General features: G+C 38.3%; 8 non-coding genes across 8 annotated transcripts; all 8 read right to left on the bottom strand.

The window, feature by feature from the left end:
- Nucleotides 1-2,367: 2,367 nt before the first annotated feature.
- TRNAI-AAU (transfer RNA isoleucine (anticodon AAU)) lies at nt 2,368-2,441 on the bottom strand. Its single transcript has one exon. It is a non-coding gene; the product is annotated as a tRNA-Ile (tRNA).
- A 731-nt stretch (nt 2,442-3,172) lies between these two features.
- TRNAI-AAU (transfer RNA isoleucine (anticodon AAU)) lies at nt 3,173-3,246 on the bottom strand. The gene has a single exon. It is a non-coding gene; the product is annotated as a tRNA-Ile (tRNA).
- Nucleotides 3,247-4,040: 794 nt separating this feature from the next.
- TRNAI-AAU (transfer RNA isoleucine (anticodon AAU)) lies at nt 4,041-4,114 on the bottom strand. The gene has a single exon. It is a non-coding gene; the product is annotated as a tRNA-Ile (tRNA).
- An 8,030-nt stretch (nt 4,115-12,144) lies between these two features.
- Nucleotides 12,145-12,218, bottom strand: TRNAI-AAU (transfer RNA isoleucine (anticodon AAU)). Its single transcript has one exon. It is a non-coding gene; the product is annotated as a tRNA-Ile (tRNA).
- A 2,769-nt stretch (nt 12,219-14,987) lies between these two features.
- TRNAI-AAU (transfer RNA isoleucine (anticodon AAU)) lies at nt 14,988-15,061 on the bottom strand. The gene has a single exon. It is a non-coding gene; the product is annotated as a tRNA-Ile (tRNA).
- Nucleotides 15,062-18,437: 3,376 nt separating this feature from the next.
- On the bottom strand, nt 18,438-18,511 carry TRNAI-AAU (transfer RNA isoleucine (anticodon AAU)). The gene has a single exon. It is a non-coding gene; the product is annotated as a tRNA-Ile (tRNA).
- Nucleotides 18,512-19,300: 789 nt separating this feature from the next.
- TRNAI-AAU (transfer RNA isoleucine (anticodon AAU)) lies at nt 19,301-19,374 on the bottom strand. Its single transcript has one exon. It is a non-coding gene; the product is annotated as a tRNA-Ile (tRNA).
- Nucleotides 19,375-20,163: 789 nt separating this feature from the next.
- On the bottom strand, nt 20,164-20,237 carry TRNAI-AAU (transfer RNA isoleucine (anticodon AAU)). Its single transcript has one exon. It is a non-coding gene; the product is annotated as a tRNA-Ile (tRNA).
- Between the last annotated feature and the right edge of the window lie 111 nt (nt 20,238-20,348).

The following is a 20,348-nucleotide window of genomic DNA, read 5'->3' on the forward strand; positions in this document are numbered from 1 at the left end:
CTTTATGCTCTAAAGACTAAACTAATAGGCTCAATAAATATATAGCATACTATTGAAGAAATAGCAGATGATGAAGTGCTACCGATTGTTAACCCGGGATAGTTGGAAAGCTTATATTCAGCTGTTTACATTCATACTATATTTATATTTCATCAACAAGATAAAATAAAAATGACCTCAATAAATTGCAATAAATAAGAGATTTAGTTACTTGGCGTTAGAACTTAGAACCATTAATAGATATTCCAGGAGCTTTCAGAATAATAATTAATTCTACAACTATATCAAATGCATTCATCCAATCCTTCAAGCAGCGTTTGATCCAAGGTGATAAACAGTCAAAAATGAGACACAAGAAAAATTAATCTTTTTTCAAACAATTAAACTTGGCCTTTACAGGGATCGAACCTGTGACCTTGGCGTTATTAGCACCACGCTCTAACCATCTGAGCTAACAGGCCATTTTGCACAAGTTCCTGGAAGTCCAGCATATGAAGAAGTGCTAATGATAGTTAACCCGGGAGATTTGGAAAGCTTAATTTCGGAGGTTTACCATGAAGTTATAAATATATATTATCAACATGAAGAAACTAATATGACTTTAGAAAAATTACAATACAAAAGAGATTTTCATACTTAGTGTTAGAACTTAGAGCCATTAATGTTTTTTCCATGTGTTTTAGCAATAAATAACAATTCAGCACCTATATGCAATTGATTCATCTAATCATTCTATCAGCTTCCCCTCAAAGGAAATATAGAGATACACATGATACAGAAGAAAATACATCTATTTTCAACATTAAAGGAGCATCAAGTATTGGCTTGGAGACTGATTGAAAGTATGTCCCTGGCATTTTTAACTTTATGCTCTAAAGACTAAACTAATAGGCTCACTAAATATATAGCATACTATTGAAGAAATAGCAGATGATGAAGTGCTACTGATTGTTAACCCGGGATAGTTGGAAAGCTTATATTCAGCTGTTTACATTCATACTATCTTTATATTTCATCAACAAGACAAAATAAAAATGACCTCAATAAATTGCAATAAATAAGAGATTTAGTTACTTGGCATTAGAACTTAGAACCAATTATAGATATTCCAGGAGCTTTCAGAATAATAATTAATTCTACAACTATATCAAATGTATTCATCCAATCCTTCAAGTAGCTTTTGATCCATGGTGATAAACAGTCAAAAAGGAGACACAAGAAAAATTAATCTTTTTACAAACAATTAAACTTAGCCTGTACAGGGATCGAACCTGTGACCTTGGCGTTATTAGCACCACGCTCTAACCATCTGAGCTAACAGGCCGTTTTGCACAAATTCCTGGAAGTCCAGCATATGAAGAAGTGCTAATGATAGTTAACCCGGGAGATTTGGAAAGCTTAATTTCAGAGGTTTACCATGAAGTTATACTTATATAATATCAACATGAAGAAACTAATATGACTTTAAAAAATTACAATACAAAAGAGATTTTCATACTTAGTGTTAGAACTTAGAACCATTAATGTTTCTTCCATGTGTTTTAGCAATAAATAACAACCATCTGAGCTAACAGGCCATTTTGCACAAATACCTGGAAGTCGAGCATATGAAGAAGTGCTAATGATAGTTAACCCGGGAGATTTGGAAAGCTTAATTTCAGAGGTGTACCATGAAGTTATAAATATAAATTATCAACATGAAGAAACTAATATGACTTTAGAAAAATTACAATACAAAAGAGATTTTCATACTTAGTGTTAGAACTTAGAACCATTAATGTTTTTTTCCATGTGTTTTAGCAATAAATAACAATTCATCACTTATATGCAATTGATTCATTTAATCATTCTATCAGCTTCCCCTCAAAGGAAATATAGAGATACACATGATACAGAAGAAAATACATCTATTTTCAACATTACAGGAGCATCAAGTATTGGCTTGGAGACTGATTGAAAGTATGTCCTTGGCATTTTTAACTTTATGCTCTAAAGACTAAACTAATAGGCTCACTAAATATATAGCATACTATTGAAGAAATAGCAGATGATGAAGTGCTACTGATTGTTAACCCGGGATAGTTGGAAAGCTTATATTCAGCTGTTTACATTCATACTATCTTTATATTTCATCAACAAGACAAAACAAAAATGACCTCAATAAATTGCAATAAATAAGAGATTTAGTTACTTGGCGTTAGAACTTAGAACCAATTATAGATATTCCAGGAGCTTTCAGAATGATAATTAATTCTACAACTATATCAAATGTATTCATCCAATCCTGCAAGTAGCTTTTGATCCAAGGTGATAAACAGTCAAAAATGAGACACAAGAAAAATGTATCTTTTTACAAACAATTAAACTTGGCCTGTACAGGGATCGAACCTGTGACCTTGGCGTTATTAGCACCACGCTCTAACCAACTGAGCTAACAGGCCGTTTTGCACAAAATCCTGGAAGTCCAGCATATGAATATGAAAGTTATAAATATATAACATCAACATGAAGAAACTTATATGACTTTAAAAAAATTACAATACAAAAGAGATTTTCATACTTAGTGTTAGAACTTAGAACCATTAATGTTTTTTCATGTGTTTTAGCAATAAATAACAATTCATCACCTATATGCAATTGATTCATTTAATCATTCTATCAGCTTCCCCTCAAAGGAAATATAGAGATACACATGATACAGAAGAAAATACATCTATTTTCAACATTAAAGGAGCATCAAGTATTGGCTTGGAGATGGATTGAAAGTATGTCCTTGGCATTTTTAACTTTATGCTCTGAAGACTAAAGTAATAGGCTCACTAAATATATAGCATACTATTGAAGAAATGGCAGATGATGAAGTGCTACTGATTGTTAACCCGGGATAGTTGGAAAGCTTATATTCAGCTGTTTACATTCATACTATTTTTATATTTCATCAACAAGACAAAACAAAAATGACCTCAATAAATTGCAATAAATAAGAGATTTAGTAACTTGGTGTTAGAATTAGAACCATCAATAGATATTCCAGGAGCTTTCAGAATAATAATTAATTCTACAACTATATCAAATGTATTCATCCAATCCTTCAAGCATCGTTTGATCCAAGGTGATAAACAGTCAAAAAAGAGACACAAGAAAAATTAATCTTTTTTCAAACAATTAAACTTGGCCTGTACAGGGATCGAACCTGTGACCTTGGCGTTATTAGCACCACGCTCTAACCATCTGAGCTAACAGGCCGGTCTGCACAAATTCCTGGAAGTCCAGCATATGAAGAAGTGCTAATGATAGATAACCCGGGAGATTTGAAAGCTTAATTTCGGAGGTTTACCATGAAGTTATAAATATATATTATCAACATGAAGAAACTAATATGACTTTAGAAGAATTACAATACAAAAAAGATTTTCATACTTAGTGTTAGAACTTAGAGCCATTAATGTTTTTTCCATGTGTTTTAGCAATAAATAACAATTCATCACCTATATGCAATTGATTCATCTAATCATTGTGCCAGCTTCCCCCCCCCCCCGAAGGAAATATAGACATACAAATGATACTGAAGAAAATACATCTATTTTCAACATTAAAGGAGCATCAAGTATTGGCTTAGAGACTGATAGAAAGTATGTTCTTGGCATTGTTAACTTTATGCTCTAAAGACTAAACTAATAGGCTCAATAAATATATAGCATACTATTGAAGAAATAGCAGATGATGAAGTGCTACCGATTGTTAACCCGGGATAGTTGGAAAGCTTATATTCAGCTGTTTACATTCATACTATATTTATATTTCATCAACAAGACAAAACAAAAATGACCTCAATAAATTGCAATAAATAAGAGATTTAGTTACTTGGCATTAGAACTTAGAACCATTAATAGATATTTCAGGAGCTTTCAGAATAATAATTAATTCTACAACTATATCAAATGTATTCATCCAATCCTTCAAGCAGCGTTTGATCCAAGGTGATAAACAGTCAAAAATAAGACACAAGAAAAATTTATCTTTTTACAAACAATTAAACTTGGCCTGTACAGGGATCGAACCTGTGACCTTGGCGTTATTAGCACCACGCTCTAACCATCTGAGCTAACAGGCCATTTTGCACAAATTACTGGAAGTCCAGCATATGAAGAAGTGCTAATGATAGTTAACCCGGGAGATTTGGAAAGCTTAATTTCAGAGGTTTACCATGAAGTTATAAATATATAATATCAACATGAAGAAACTTATATGACTTTAAAAAACATTTACAATACAAAAGATATTTTCATACTTAGTGTTAGAACTTAGAACCATTAATGTTTTTTCCATGTGTTTTAGCAATAAATAACAATTCATCACCTATATGCAATTGATTCATTTAATCATTCTATCAGCTTCCCCTCAAAGGAAATATAGAGATACACATGATACAGAAGAAAATACATATATTTTCAACATTAAAGGAGCATCAAGTATTGGCTTGGAGACGGATTGAAAGTATGTCCTTGGCATTTTTAACTTTATGCTCTGAAGACTAAACTAATAGGCTCACTGAATATATAGCATACTATTGAAGAAATGGCAGATGATGAAGTGCTACTGATTGTTAACCCGGGATAGTTGGAAAGCTTATATTCAGCTGTTTACATTCATACTATTTTTATATTTCATCAACAAGACAAAACAAAAATGACCTCAATAAATTGCAATAAATAAGAGATTTAGTAACTTGGTGTTAGAACTTAGAACCATTAATAGATATTCCAGGAGCTTTCAGAATAATAATTAATTCTACAACTATATCAAATGTATTCATCCAATCCTTCAAGCATCGTTTGATCCAAGGTGATAAACAGTCAAAAAAGAGACACAAGAAAAATTAATCTTTTTTCAAACAATTAAACTTGGCCTGTAATGAATGAATGAATGAATGAATGAATGAATGAATGAATAACTTTTATTGTGTGGTTACTTAAAACCATTACATTAAGATCAAGTAAAAAATTTACAAAAATTAAAAACCAGAGAATTCCAGTAGTCAAGCATGTCTTAAAAGGTTCCGAAAGTTCGTGGGGGCAAAAAAGGAAAAAAAAAACCCACAGAGTTTCTGGTGACAAGCATTTATAAGAAATTCCCAAAGTTCATACTGGCGCACGCGGTCGGGGGCCTGTGAGACCATCGGGGGTTCATACAGCAAGGTCTCTATTCCTGTGTGGCCCTTGCTGCTGTCAACTCAACCCGAGTCTGTTGAATGAATTTTCCGAATGAGGCCATCTGTTTTACCACGCTCAAGGTGTAAAGATGATGGATTGCTTCCTTGACTGTGCGTGTCCCAGCGTCCCTCAGAATGGGCCTAAGATAGAGTGTGCGGGGTGCACGTAGAGCAGGGCAGCAAAACAGTAAGTGGGCCAGTGACTCTCGTTTATAGTTGCAGAGTCTGCAAACCCGAACTCCTGTGCCTGCATTTTCCGGATGGTATAGTTCATTGAGCGGCAGGGGGTGCAATCTGTAGGCAAGGATCTTGTGGAGAGCTGGGAGGCCCACGGCCTGCGTGAGATGGTTTCGTGGATTGAGCGCAATATGTGGCAAGCATAAGGACTCATGGAAGGCTCTTTTCCTGAGGGACTCCAAGTCCAGCTCCCGGGAGCGTGCACGCACTTGTCTCTTTATCACGTGTTTGATGGTCGTGTAGTTGACAAGATCCGGGTTCCATGACTCGATCGCCAGGTTCAATTGCGTCATGGCAGCTTCGATGGTAGCTGACCAGGGGTTCCCTTGTTCAGTGAAGATGTGTTTCAGAACGGCCTTTAGTGTGTTATCACGTGCCGCTGTTGCAAGGTAATAATATTTACTTAAAGCTGCCATTTCTTCCAAGGTTTGTTGGTTAAGGGCGAATTCCAGGTGGATTAGAGTGTTTCTTATACATTTCGGCAGATGATACAATCTCTTGTATGCCCCGCAGTGGATTTTTTCCAACTCCTTCTTTAATTTGCCTGGGTACGCCTGTTGTGCGTATTTAAGGGCCGGCATTAACTTGGCCTTAAGGACTCTTTGAATGGCCGTAGCTGATGGGCTATGTATAAGGGCTTGTAGTTTGCATAGGGCAAAGGTGATGGACTTGCCTTTGCCCTGAATTTTCTTTAGATGGGTGCCGCACGTCCCTGATTCGTGAAAGGAGGCCCCTAAGTATATGTATTTCTGGGTACTATCCAAGGTTAAATGGCCGAGGCTCCATTTTGCTCTTTTTTTTTTGGGGTAGTGCCCAAAGATGACTATTTTTGATTTAGTCGGGTTTGCTACCAGCCTGTTATTGTTGTTGTATATTGCCAGGGCGGTGAGTGCCTTTTGGAGTCCTGTTTTTGTGTGATCCAGAATTATGAGATCGTCCGCATACTGCATGAAATGTATTTTGGTTGCCCCGATCTTTGGTGTTACTAAGGTGGCCCCCAGCAAGGCTGACTCCATGTCTGCTGTATATAAGTTGAACAATAGGGGCGCCAACACGCACCCTTGTTTTAAACCGCGGTTCGTGACTATCTTATCAGTTGCAGAATCGTTTGAAAGTTTGATTCTTACCCAGGTGTTTTGGTACAGGGATTGTAGCGCTCTTAACAGGGAAGGATCGATGTTCCAGTGGACCAGCTTTCTCCAAAGGATGGTACGGTCTACCCCATCGAACGCAGCAGAATAGTCGATGAAGCAGGCAAATAAGGGGAGGCTTTTACGCAGCCGTGCTCGATTGATTAGATAAGAGAGTGCTGTAATGTTGTCCGCGGTCGAGGACCCTGGTCTGAAACCGGTTTGACAGAATGGCAGGAGATTTTCTTCACTTGCCCAGTCTGTGAGGTCTTTCAGGATGGCACTTGCATAAGCTTTACCCTCAATGTCCAACAGGGCGATCATACGGTAGTTAGTTGGGTCTGATTTGGTCCCTCTTTTATAAATTGGGTGCAGGAGTGAGCCTCGCCATGAGTCAGGCACAGCCCCTGACAGCCAACAGTCAGAAAATAGGTGGGTCAGGTTTTCAGACCAGAATTCAATGTTTGATTTGAATAGATGGCCTGGTAGGCCGTTAGGGCCCGGTGCGCCATTTGCTCGAATTTTTTTTAGTATTTTGGACACTAGGGTTTTTCCAGGAGGGGATGTTGTGTTAGTAGATTGAGCCGGGTCCAATTTTTGTGGGGTCGTGTTGTGAGGCTTGATAGTAAGTCCTTCTTCCTGGTAAAGTGCTTTTACATGGCGAACCCAGACAGAAGCCTCGAGGGCATTTTCTCTGTGGTTTGTGCCTCGACCAAGATGACTGATATAACTCCAAAACTCTTGTGATTTTCCGGGGCTCAGTAGATCGAAAATTTTCAGCCACTGAGCCTCGCAATGATTGCGCTTTGCGGCCCACACTTTTATGGAGTGGCTCTTTGCAACCTCTTGCAGTTGGACTTTATTTTTAGTTGTGCGGTTTTTACTGTAGGCTTTACGTTTTTTGTTTAAGTCCTTTGCACTGGTTTTAATTTCTGCATTGAATCCAAGTGTGGTCGGAGGATGCCAGCGGATTGCCCTGGGGTTGTCTCCACCTCCCCTAAGTTCTGCCGCTAGGGTCAAGGTGATTCCTTCCCATGTGGCTATCATCTCCTGGTTGTATTTGCACGGGGGCCAGCCTGCCCACGTATTTGCCCAGTTGTTAAAGGTTGCTGTGGCTACCTGCCCCCATTTTATTCTTCTGGGGAGTTTTGTTAATTCTTGGCCGTCCGAAGCTCCCACACATATCGGCTGATATCGTGATTGCACCGATAAGTTCATGGTTATTGTTAGTGCTGCGTGATCGCTATCATTGCGTTGGTGAACCATGAAATTTGTCATTTTGTTTTGCAGGTTGTCACTTAAGATGATGTAATCGATCGTCGTTTGGTTGTTATACGTGTGACCGATCAAGGCTCCCGGGGTGTTATTTAAGAGCAATGTGTGGGCCGTTGCCAGTTTGTGAGAGTTTAAGAGTTCATTCAGTGCTTCGGTCCCCCCGCGGTGTAGTCTTTGCTTGGTTGAAACCCCTATGTTATGAATGTTAAAATCACCGAGGATAATGCAGTCTAATGATGGATGGCCTAGCAGTAAAGATTCTAATTGATTTGCGAGTTTGAGCGAGTTCAATGTATTCTCCTGCAAGTTGTGATAGGTATTGATTAGTAGCATTGGTGGGATTCCGTTGGTCGAATTGGGGAATTTCAGAATGCCCGCCTGTAGGGTGTCTGGTAGATTGTGTATTTCCAAGAATTCTATGTTCAAGGCATGTTTTATATAGACACACTTGCCTCCTGATGGTCTTCCAAATATACTGTTTTTTTTAGCCGCTTTACTATATTCTGCATATCCTCTTAGCGAGAGTGGGTGAGTCAGCCAAGTTTCCTGTGTGCAAATGATGTCTGCTTCCTCCAAGAATTTCACCGCAGCTGAGCTTAGTAGCAGCTTTTTGAGTCCTGAGACATTCCACGTTAGTATTTTTAGACTCTCGGTGAATTTCTCTTTTTTCTTTAGACTTTTTTCTCGCTCGCTAGCAGCATGTTGAGATGTATGAGCTGAGTTTGCGAGGCGGGCTGTGTTAGGAGCTGGGGTTTAGTGCAGATGACAGCCAGGACCAGTCGTTGCATGAGGGGCCCCTGGTTGTGCACAATCGTTTTCCTTGAGTAAGGTTTGTTATGATCTTAATTGGGGTACCGTCGATTGGGCTGTTGTTTATGCTACCTTTGCACCCCTGGAGAACGGACTCAATTTTACGCCGATGGGTGGTGGGAGCGTTTATGGATGTAAAGTCAACCATGTCCTGCGCCTGGTTGTCCAGCTTGGGGTGTGGAATCAATGCTTTTAAGATTAAGGGATATTTTTGGGTCGGCTTTGCCTTTATCTTTATGCCCCAGCTTTCTAGTAATGGTTGTTGGCTCCTCAGTGCCTCCGCCAGGTCTGGTCTGATGAAGGTTAATTCCGTTGTTTCATTTTTTTCCTCGGCGTCTGGGGGCAGGAAAGAGATGGTCTCAATATCTTTGGTTTTTATACCTTCCAGTCCCGGCAGGTTTGCGCAGAGTGTTAAGAGATTACTTCGATTCAGGATGTCCCATTTTCCTTGAGAGATGTATTCTGGGTATAGCAGTATTTTCCGGTCCTCTTCGTTTGATTGGCTTGGAATGGCCTCTTTAAGCCAAGTTTTGCTCTGGATTTTGATTGGAGATGTCATCTTCAAGCCGGGCAGGTGAAAGTTTGTCTGCTGGTTTGGTCCTATTATCACTTGAGGTGCCTCCATGGGCTTTGTGCTGGAGGAGCAGTGCTTATTCCGTTGCCTATCAACGACTTGCTCTGGTTTGAATAGAGTTGGCCCGTGGGGGGCGCTCTGAGAGTCAATGTTGATGACATTAATACTTCTTGGATTGTCGGGGGCTATTGCTTCGCTCATTGTGAGCTTGGTTTGTGCTGGGTTCTCAGATCTAGTTTGGCAGGGCTCCTGCGGGTCTAGCTTGACTTCAGCAAGTTTGGTTGCCTGCGAATCATGCGCATGTTTTTGTGTTATTGGCGCTGTCGCGTGTTGAGGAGCCAAGGGGGGAGCAAGCAGGCTTGGATCCTGGGCTGAAGTGAGGATGTGCAAATTTTCGATCGATGATCCTGTGGCTTCTGCTATATGCATGGGGGCTCCCAAGGTAGGCTGCTTATTGGGTCGTAGCCAATTGTGAATAACGCTGGAGGCGTATGTGTTATTTTTCTTCTCCATGTTGAGTTTTCTTAGTTTTTTCTTGTTTTTTCTTCACAAGTTTTGTAACTCTGGGCTGGGCGGCTTGAGGGTTAGTTGGTGTTCCTGACTTTCAACCTTTGTCAGGGTTAGACTTGTGCCGCCGGCAGAGGGCAGGGCCAAGGGTGCTGGCTTTTCCGAGCTGCTTGGGCAGGGGAAGGCCGGGCTGTTATCCGTGGGGTATGCCATATCAGGGCCCTGTGTAATTGAAGGCATACTCTTCAAACCGTTTTTTTTGTTTGCTTCACCCTTGAGGTCCTCTATTAGAGTGGTCATAATATTTGGAAGTTTTCGTAGGCTGTGCAGAATCGGACTGCAACTGCATGACTCTTGTTTGAATTGTGTGCCGTCCTGCGCTCTGCGTATCAGGGCGTTCAAGTTGTCCAGTTTTGAGTCTATCCCCGATATCAGATTTGCCACTATTTGTAGAATGTTGATCTGCACATCAAGCTTGTCCGCGTGCATTATCGCTGCGCCGGTCATTGCGACAAGGGCTTCACTGATTGATAATAGATGATTGGTTTTTACAGGGCCGCTATCCGAAGGCGGGGGTGGGTCCATTTTATCATTTTCTTGGAGGCCCGATGTAGTTAAATTCAGTAAGTGTTTTGGGGTCCTGTCGAATAATTGTCGGGTTGCACCTTCCTCCATGGCCGGCGAGTCATAGAACAATTCTGTATGCGTTGGTATGGTGGGGGGGGTTTACCTCCTCTCTTGTCGGCATGGGGGCTGTCTGAGGTGACATATATACTCGCTGTAGCTGTGGAAGGGCTACTCCGCTGGCAGTCCGCTGAGGAGGGAAGAGTCTGGACTGTTATGTTTGGTTGGGTGAGCCCAAGTGCCTCCGTATCCAGTGTCAAAGGTTTGGGACGCGTGCCACTCTGAAGGGTAAGTATTGTTGGTGAGAGAGGTATCCTGTTTGCCCGAGGGCTTGCAAGTGTTAAGTTCAACTCTTCTTCCTCTGTTACGTTGATAGCGAGCAAGCGGTCCGGGGAACTGGAACAAGAGGGGATGGTGGATGTTTTTGGGTTCAAGAAGCTTCTTATGTCTCTGTTCCCGACGGGTGCAGGTTGAGCGGTCTTTGATGCTAAGCCTAGGCTTGAGCATGTTTGGGTTCGGGGTGCTAGGGGGCTTTCCCCTGATGTCATATGGGGGGTGGGGTGGGAGGGAAGTAACAGGTAGTTCCACAATGAAGTCGATGTCTTGTCCCGGGAAGGTTGGAGTGGCCCCAGTCGCTCCCACTCCCCCCGCTTGTTCCTCGTCCCAGGGCCCCGGGCCTTGGTAAGGTCCCCCTAGCTCTAGTACTGGGGGGTAAAATAGCTTTGCCTTCCTTCTCTTGGCAGAGGTATGTGGCCGGGGCTTCTCCTGGGGTTGGACTAGGGTAGAGTTTCTGGTCCTCATTTTGGGCTGGCTAGGTGGTTGGCTTGGTGGCTCAGGTTTGCCGGCCCCTTGGTTGCTGCTGCTCAAGTAGAGAAAACCAAAGGAAACCAAAGCCCCTGGCAAGGGTCGCTCAGAGGGGAGCAGACGGTGGGCGGGCTGCGTTGCTCTTCTTGGCGTCCCCTCTTTGCTTCTCGCCACACGCTTTTCGGTACAACCCGCCGGCTATGTGAAGGATCCTCACGCCTCACTCCTATCGCTGGTTTTCGCCTTGGCTGCTTGGCCGCTTTGAATCGATGAGTTGGTAGGCTGAGGAGCAGCTGTTGATAGGCAACTCGCTTGCTGCTGCTGCTGCACTTGTGCACTTGTGCTTGTACTTGTGTGCATTTGATTAATTAGTCACTGTTTACTGCCACAGTTGATGCCACTGCCGCTGTAGCTGTTGGTCTTCAGCCGGCTATCTTTCGCTTGACGCCGAGGGAGGGGCAGGTAAGTATTTAGGTGAATGTGGCAAGTGGTGTGGTGAGGTACAGCGGTACAGCGGTGAGGGGCAGGTGCAGTGCGGTAGAGGTGCAGGTCTCCACTTACTGCTTACTGCATCCCTGCATTCCGCGTGCCGCCTCCGCCTCGTTCTTCACGTTCCTCGCGTTCTCCTGCCTCCGTTATGTGCTGTTAGGCTGTAGCTTAGGCTTGGAGTGTGGCGTGCTCTGCGTCAATGGCTGGGGCGGCGGCGGGTCCGAGGCGCGGAGTCCGACTCCCGGCTCCTGGGTTGCGGCCCTTTGAATTGCGGCCCTTGAATTTGCCTTTCAGATCCCGGGTCTGGTCTCGGGGGGTCTCGGCAGGTCACGGCGGCGTTTTCCTGCTTGCTTTTCCTGCTTGCTGTCACCGCTCCTGCTGCTGCTAGTCTGTTGCTGGTCAATTGCTGCTCTCTGGCACCCTCTGTCTGTAAAGAGGTCTAGGGACAAAGAAAGAAAGTAGGACACAGAGTAGGGGGTACTTGGCCTGTACAGGGATCGAACCTGTGACCTTGGCGTTATTAGCACCACGCTCTAACCATCTGAGCTAACAGGCCGGTCTGCACAAATCCCTGGAAGTCCAGCATATGAAGAAGTGCTAATGATAGTTAACCCGGGAGATTTGAAAGCTTAATTTAGGAGGTTTACCATGAAGTTATAAATATATAATATCAACATGAAGAAACTAATATGACTTTAGAAAAATTACAATACAAAAAAGATTTTCATACTTAGTGTTAGAACTTAGAGCCATTAATGTTTTTTCAATGTGTTTTAGCAATAAATAACAATTCATCACCTATATGCAATTGATTCATCTAATCATTGTGTCAGCTTCGCCCCCGAAGGAAATATAGACATACAAATGATACTGAAGAAAATACATCTATTTTCAACATTAAAGGAGCATCAAGTATTGGCTTAGAGACTGATTGAAAGTATGTTCTTGGCATTGTTAACTTTATGCTCTAAAGACTAAAATAATAGGCTCAATAAATATATAGCATACTATTGAAGAAATAGCAGATGATGAAGTGCTACCGATTGTTAACCCGGGATAGTTGGAAAGCTTATATTCAGCTGTTTACATTCATACTATATTTATATTTCATCAACAAGATAAAACAAAAATGACCTCAATAAATTGCAATAAATAAGAGATTTAGTTACTTGGCGTTAGAACTTAGAACCATTAATAGATATTCCAGGAGCTTTCAGAATAATAATTAATTCTACAACTATATCAAATGCATTCATCCAATCCTTCAAGCAGCGTTTGATCCAAGGTGATAAACAGTCAAAAATGAGACACAAGAAAAATTTATCTTTTTTCAAACAATTAAACTTGGCCTGTACAGGGATCGAACCTGTGACCTTGGCGTTATTAGCACCACGCTCTAACCATCTCAGCTAACAGGCCATTTTGCACAAATTCCTGGAAGTCCAGCATATGAAGAAGTGCTAATGATAGTTAACCCGGGAGATTTGGAAAGCTTAATTTCAGAGGTATACCATGAAGTTATAAATATAAATTATCAACATGAAGAAACTAATATGACTTTAGAAAAATTACAATACAAAAGATATTTTCATACTTAGTGTTAGAACTTAGAACCATTAATGTTTCTTCCATGTGTTTTAGCAATAAATAACAACCATCTGAGCTAACAGGCCATTTTGCACAAATACCTGGAAGTCGAGCATATGAAGAAGTGCTAATGATAGTTAACCCGGGAGATTTGGAAAGCTTAATTTCAGAGGTGTACCATGAAGTTATAAATATAAATTATCAACATGAAGAAACTAATATGACTTTAGAAAAATTACAATACAAAAGAGATTTTCATACTTAGTGTTAGAACTTAGAACCATTAATGTTTTTTCCATGTGTTTTAGCAATAAATAACAATTCATAACCTATATGCAATTGATTCATCTAATCATTCTATCAGCTTCCCCTCAAAGGAAATATAGACATACACATTATACAGAAGAAAATACATCTATTTTCAACATTAAAGGAGCATCACTTATTGGCTTGGAGACTGATTGAAAGTATGTCCTTGGCATTTTTAACTTTATGCTCTAAAGACTAAACTAATAGGCTCACTAAATATATAGCATACTATTGAAGAAATAGCAGATGATGAAGTGCTACTGATTGTTAACCCGGGATAGTTGGAAAGCTTATATTCAGCTGTTTACATTCATACTATCTTTATATTTCATCAACAAAACAAAACAAAAATGACCTCAATAAATTGCAATAAATAAAAGATTTAGTTACTTGGCGTTAGAACTTAGAACCAATCATAGATATTCCAGGAGCTTTCAGAATAATAATTAATTCTACAACTATATCAAATGTATTCATCCAATCCTTCAAGTAGCTTTTGATCCAAGGTGATAAACAGTCAAAAATGAGACACGAGAAAAATTAATCTTTTTACAAACAATTAAACTTAGCCTGTACAGGGATCGAACCTGTGACCTTGGCGTTATTAGCACCACGCTCTAACCATCTCAGCTAACAGGCCATTTTGCACAAATTCCTGGAAGTCCAGCATATGAAGAAGTGCTAATGATAGTTAACCCGGGAGATTTGGAAAGCTTAATTTCAGAGGTTTACCATGAAGTTATAAATATATAATAACAACATGAAGAAACTTATATGACTTTAAAAAAATGACAATACAAAAGAGATTTTCATACTGAGTGTTAGAACTTAGAACCATTAATGTTTTTTCCATGTGTTTTAGCAATAAATAACAATTCATCACCTATATGCAATTGATTCATTTAATCATTCTATCAGCTTCCCCTCAAAGGAAATATAGAGATACACATGATACAGAAGAAAATACATCTATTTTCAACATTAAAGGAGCAACAAGTATTGGCTTGGAGACGGATTGAATGTATGTCCTTGGCATTTTTAACTTTATGCTCTGAAGACTAAACTAATAGGCTCACTAAATATATAGCATACTATTGAGGAAATAGCAGATGATGAAGTGCTACTGATTGTTAACCCGGGATAGTTGGAAAGCTTATATTCAGCTGTTTACATTCATACTATTTTTATATTTCATCAACAAGACAAAACAAAAATGACCTCAATAAATTGCAATAAATAAGAGATTTAGTTACTTGGTGTTAGAACTTAGAACCATTAATAGATATTCCAGGAGCTTTCAGAATAATAATTAATTCTACAACTATATCAAATGTATTCATCCAATCCTTCAAGCATCGTTTGATCCAAGGTGATAAACAGTCAAAAATGAGACACAAGAAAAATTAATCTTTTTTCAAACAATTAAACTTGGCCTGTACAGGGATCGAACCTGTGACCTTGGCGTTATTAGCACCACGCTCTAACCATCTGAGCTAACAGGCCGGTCTGCAGAAATTCCTGGAAGTCCAGCATATGAAGAAGTGCTAATGATAGTTAACCCGGGAGATTTGGAAAGCTTAATTTCGGAGGTTTACCATGAAGTTATAAATATATAATATCAACATGAAGAAACTAATATGACTTTAGAAAAATTACAATACAAAAGAGATTTTCATACTTAGTGTTAGAACTTAGAGCCATTAATGTTTTTTCCATGTGTTTTAGCAATAAATAACAATTCATCACCTATATGCAATTGATTCATCTAATCATTGTGTCAGCTTCCCCTCGAAGGAAATATAGACATACAAATGATACTGAAGAAAATACATCTATTTTCAACATTAAAGGAGCATCAATTATTGGCTTAGAGACTGATTGAAAGTATGTTCTTGGCATTGTTAACTTTATGCTCTAAAGACTAAACTAATAGGCTCAATAAATATATAGCATACTATTGAAGAAATAGCAGATGATGAAGTGCTACTGATTGTTAACCCGGGATAGTTGGAAAGCTTATAATCAGCTGTTTACATTCATACTATTTTTATATTTCATCAACAAGACAAAACAAAAATGACCTCAATAAATTGCAATAAATGAGAGATTTAGTTACTTGGTGTTAGAACTTAGAACCATTAATAGATATTCCAGGAGCTTTCAGAATAATAATTAATTCTACAACTATATCAAATGTATTCATCCAATCCTTCAAGCATCGTTTGATCCAAGGTGATAAACAGTCAAAAATGAGACACAAGAAAAATTAATCTTTTTTCAAACAATTAAACTTGGCCTGTACAGGGATCGAACCTGTGACCTTGGCGTTATTAGCACCACACTCTAACCATCTGAGCTAACAGGCCGGTCTGCACAAATTCCTGGAAGTCCAGCATATGAAGAAGTGCTAATGATAGTTAACCTGGGAGATTTGGAAAGCTTAATTTCGGAGGTTTACCATGAAGATATAAATATATAATATCAACATGAAGAAACTAATATGACTTTGGAAAAATTACAATACAAAAGAGATTTTCATACTTAGTGTTAGAACTTAGAGCCATTAATGTTTTTTCCATGTGTTTTAGCAATAAATAACAATTCATCACCTATATGCAATTGATTCATCTAATCATTGTGTCAGCTTCCCCTCAAAGGAAATATAGACATACAAATGATACTGAAGAAAATACATCTATTTTCAACATTAAAGGAGCATCAAGTATTGGCTTAGAGACTGATTGAAAGTATGTTCTTGGCATTGTTAACTTTATGCTCTAAAGACTAAACTAATAGGCTCAATAAATATATAGCATACTATTGAAGAAATAGCAGATGATGAAGTGCTACCGATTGTTAACCCGGGATAGTTGGAAAGCTTATATTCAGCTGTTTACATTCATACTATCTTTATATTTCATCAACAAGACAAAACAAAAATGACCTCAATAAATTGCAATAAATAAGAGATTTAGTTACTTGGCGTTAGAACTTAGAACCATTAATAGATATTCCAGGAGCTTTCAGAATAATAATTAATTCTACAACTATATCAAATGCATTCATCCAATCCTTCAAGCAGCGTTTGATCCAAGGTGATAAACAGTCAAAAATGAGACACAAGAAAAATTAATCTTTTTTCAAACAATTAAACTTGACCTGTACAGGGATCGAACCTGTGACCTTGGCGTTATTAGCACCACGCTCTAACCATCTGAGCTAACAGGCCATTTTGCACAAATTCCTGGAAGTCCAGCATATGAAGAAGTGCTAATGATAGTTAACCCGGGAGATTTGGAAAGCTTAATTTCAGAGGTATACCATGAAGTTATAAATATAAATTATCAACATGAAGAAACTAATATGACTTTAGAAAAATTACAATACAAAAGATATTTTCATACTTAGTGTTAGAACTTAGAACCATTAATGTTTTTTCCATGTGTTTTAGCAATAAATAACAATTCATCACCTATATGCAATTGATTCATCTAATCATTCTATCAGCTTCCCCTCAAAGGAAATATAGACATACACATTATACAGAAGAAAATACATCTATTTTCAACATTAAAGGAGCATCAAGTATTGGCTTGGAGACTGATTGAAAGTATGTCCTTGGCATTTTTAACTTTATGCTCTACAGACTAAACTAATAGGCTCAATAAATACATAGCATACTATTGAAGAAATAGCAGATGATGAAGTGCTACCGATTGTTAACCCGGGATAGTTGGAAAGCTTATATTCAGCTGTTTACATTCATACTATCTTTATATTTCATCAACAAGACAAAACAAAAATGACCTCAATAAATTACAATAAATAGGAGATTTAGTTACTTGGCGTTAGAACTTAGACCCATTAATAGATATTTCAGGAGCTTTCAGAATAATAATTAATTCTACAACTATATCAAATGTATTCATCCAATCCTTCAAGCAGCGTTTGATCCAAGGTGATAAACAGTCAAAAATGAGACAAGAAACATTTATCTTTTTACAATCAATGAAACTTGGACTGTACAGGGATCGAACCTGTGACCTTGGCGTTATTAGCACCACGCTCTAACCATCTGAGCTAACAGGCCATTTTGCACAAATTACTGGAAGTCCAGCATATGAAGAAGTGCTAATGATAGTTAGCCCGGGAGATTTGGAAAGCTTAATTTCAGAGGTTTACCATGAAGTTATAAATATATAATATCAACATGAAGAAACTTATATGACTTTAAAAAAATGACAATACAAAAGAGATTTTCATACTTAGTGTTAGAACTTAGAACCATTAATGTTTTTTCCATGTGTTTTAGCAATAAATAACAATTCATCACCTATATGCAATTGATTCATTTAATCATTCTATCAGCTTCCCCTCAAAGGAAATATAGAGATACACATGATACAGAAGAAAATACATCTATTTTCAACATTAAAGGAGCATCAAGTATTGGCTTGGAGACGGATTGAATGTATGTCCTTGGCATTTTTAACTTTATGCTCTGAAGACTAAACTAATAGGCTCACTAAATATATAGCATACTATTGAGGAAATAGCAGATGATGAAGTGCTACTGATTGTTAACCCGGGATAGTTGGAAAGCTTATAATCAGCTGTTTACATTCATACTATTTTTATATTTCATCAACAAGACAAAACAAAAATGACCTCAATAAATTGCAATAAATGAGAGATTTAGTTACTTGGTGTTAGAACTTAGAACCATTAATAGATATTCCAGGAGCTTTCAGAATAATAATTAATTCTACAACTATATCAAATGTATTCATCCAATCCTTCAAGCATCGTTTGATCCAAGGTGATAAACAGTCAAAAATGAGACACAAGAAAAATTAATCTTTTTTCAAACAATTAAACTTGGCCTGTACAGGGATCGAACCTGTGACCTTGGCGTTATTAGCACCACGCTCTAACCATCTGAGCTAACAGGCCTGTCTGCACAAATTCCTGGAAGTCCAGCATATGAAGAAGTGCTAATGATAGTTAACCTGGGAGATTTGGAAAGCTTAATTTCGGAGGTTTACCATGAAGTTATAAATATATAATATCAACATGAAGAAACTAATATGACTTTAGAAAAATTACAATACAAAAGAGATTTTCATACTTAGTGTTAGAACTTAGAGCCATTAATGTTTTTTCCATGTGTTTTAGCAATAAATAACAATTCATCACCTATATGCAATTGATTCATCTAATCATTGTGTCAGCTTCCCCTCGAAGGAAATATAGACATACAAATGATACTGAAGAAAATACATCTATTTTCAACATTAAAGGAGCATCAAGTATTGGCTTAGAGACTGATTGAAAGTATGTTCTTGGCATTGTTAACTTTATGCTCTAAAGACTAAACTAATAGGCTCAATAAATATATAGCATACTATTGAAGAAATAGCAGATGATGAAGTGCTACCGATTGTTAACCCGGGATAGTTGGAAAGCTTATATTCAGCTGTTTACATTCATACTATCTTTATATTTCATCAACAAGACAAAACAAAAATGACCTCAATAAATTGCAATTAATAAGAGATTTAGTTACTTGGCGTTAGAACTTAGAACCATTAATAGATATTCCAGGAGCTTCCAGAATAATAATTAATTCTACAACTATATCAAATGTATTCATCCAATCCTTCAAGCAGCATTTGATCCAAGGTGATAAACAGTCAAAAATGAGACACAAGAAAAATTAATCTTTTTACAAACAATTAAACTTGGCCTGTACAGGGATCGAACCTGTGACCTTGGCGTTATTAGCACCACGCTCTAACCATCTGAGCTAACAGGCCGTTTTACACAAACTCCTGGAATGCCAGCATATGAAGAAGTGCTAATGATAGTTAACCCGGGAGATTTGGAAAGCTTAATTTCAGAGGTGTACCATGAAGTTATAAATATAAATTATCAACATGAAGAAACTAATATGACTTTAGAAAAATTACAATACAAAAGAGATTTTCATACTTAGTGTTAGAACTTAGAACCATTAATGTTTTTTCCATGTGTTTTAGCAATAAATAACAATTCATCACCTATATGCAATTGATTCATCTAATCATTCTATCAGCTTCCCCTCAAAGGAAATATAGACATACACATTATACAGAAGAAAATACATCTATTTTCAACATTAAAGGAGCATCAAGTATTGGCTTGGAGACTGATTGAAAGTATGTCCTTGGCATTTTTAACTTTATGCTCTACAGACTAAACTAATAGGCTCAATAAATACATAGCATACTATTGAAGAAATAGCATATGATGAAGTTCTACCGATTGTTAACCCGGGATAGTTGGAAAGCTTATATTCAGCTGTTTACATTCATACTATCTTTATATTTCATCAACAAGACAAAACAAAAATGACCTCAATAAATTGCAATAAATAAGAGATTTAGTTACTTGGCGTTAGAACTTAGAACCATTAATAGATATTTCAGGAGCTTTCAGAATAACAATTAATTCTACAACTATATCAAATGTATTCATCCAATCCTTCAAGCAGCGTTTGATCCAAGGTGATAAACAGTCAAAAATAAGACACAAGAAAAATTTATCTTTTTACAAACAATTAAACTTGGCCTGTACAGGGATTGAACCTGTGACCTTGGCGTTATTAGCACCACGCTCTAACCATCTGAGCTAACAGGCCGGTCTGCACAAATCCCTGGAAGTCCAGCATATGAAGAAGTGCTAATGATAGTTAACCCGGGAGATTTGAAAGCTTAATTTCGGAGGTTTACCATGAAGATATAAATATATA

The sequence above is a fragment of the Lissotriton vulgaris genome, chromosome 4_1 (assembly GCF_964263255.1).
Source record: "Lissotriton vulgaris chromosome 4_1, aLisVul1.2, whole genome shotgun sequence".
In the NCBI taxonomy this organism is placed as follows: Eukaryota; Metazoa; Chordata; class Amphibia; order Caudata; family Salamandridae; genus Lissotriton; species Lissotriton vulgaris.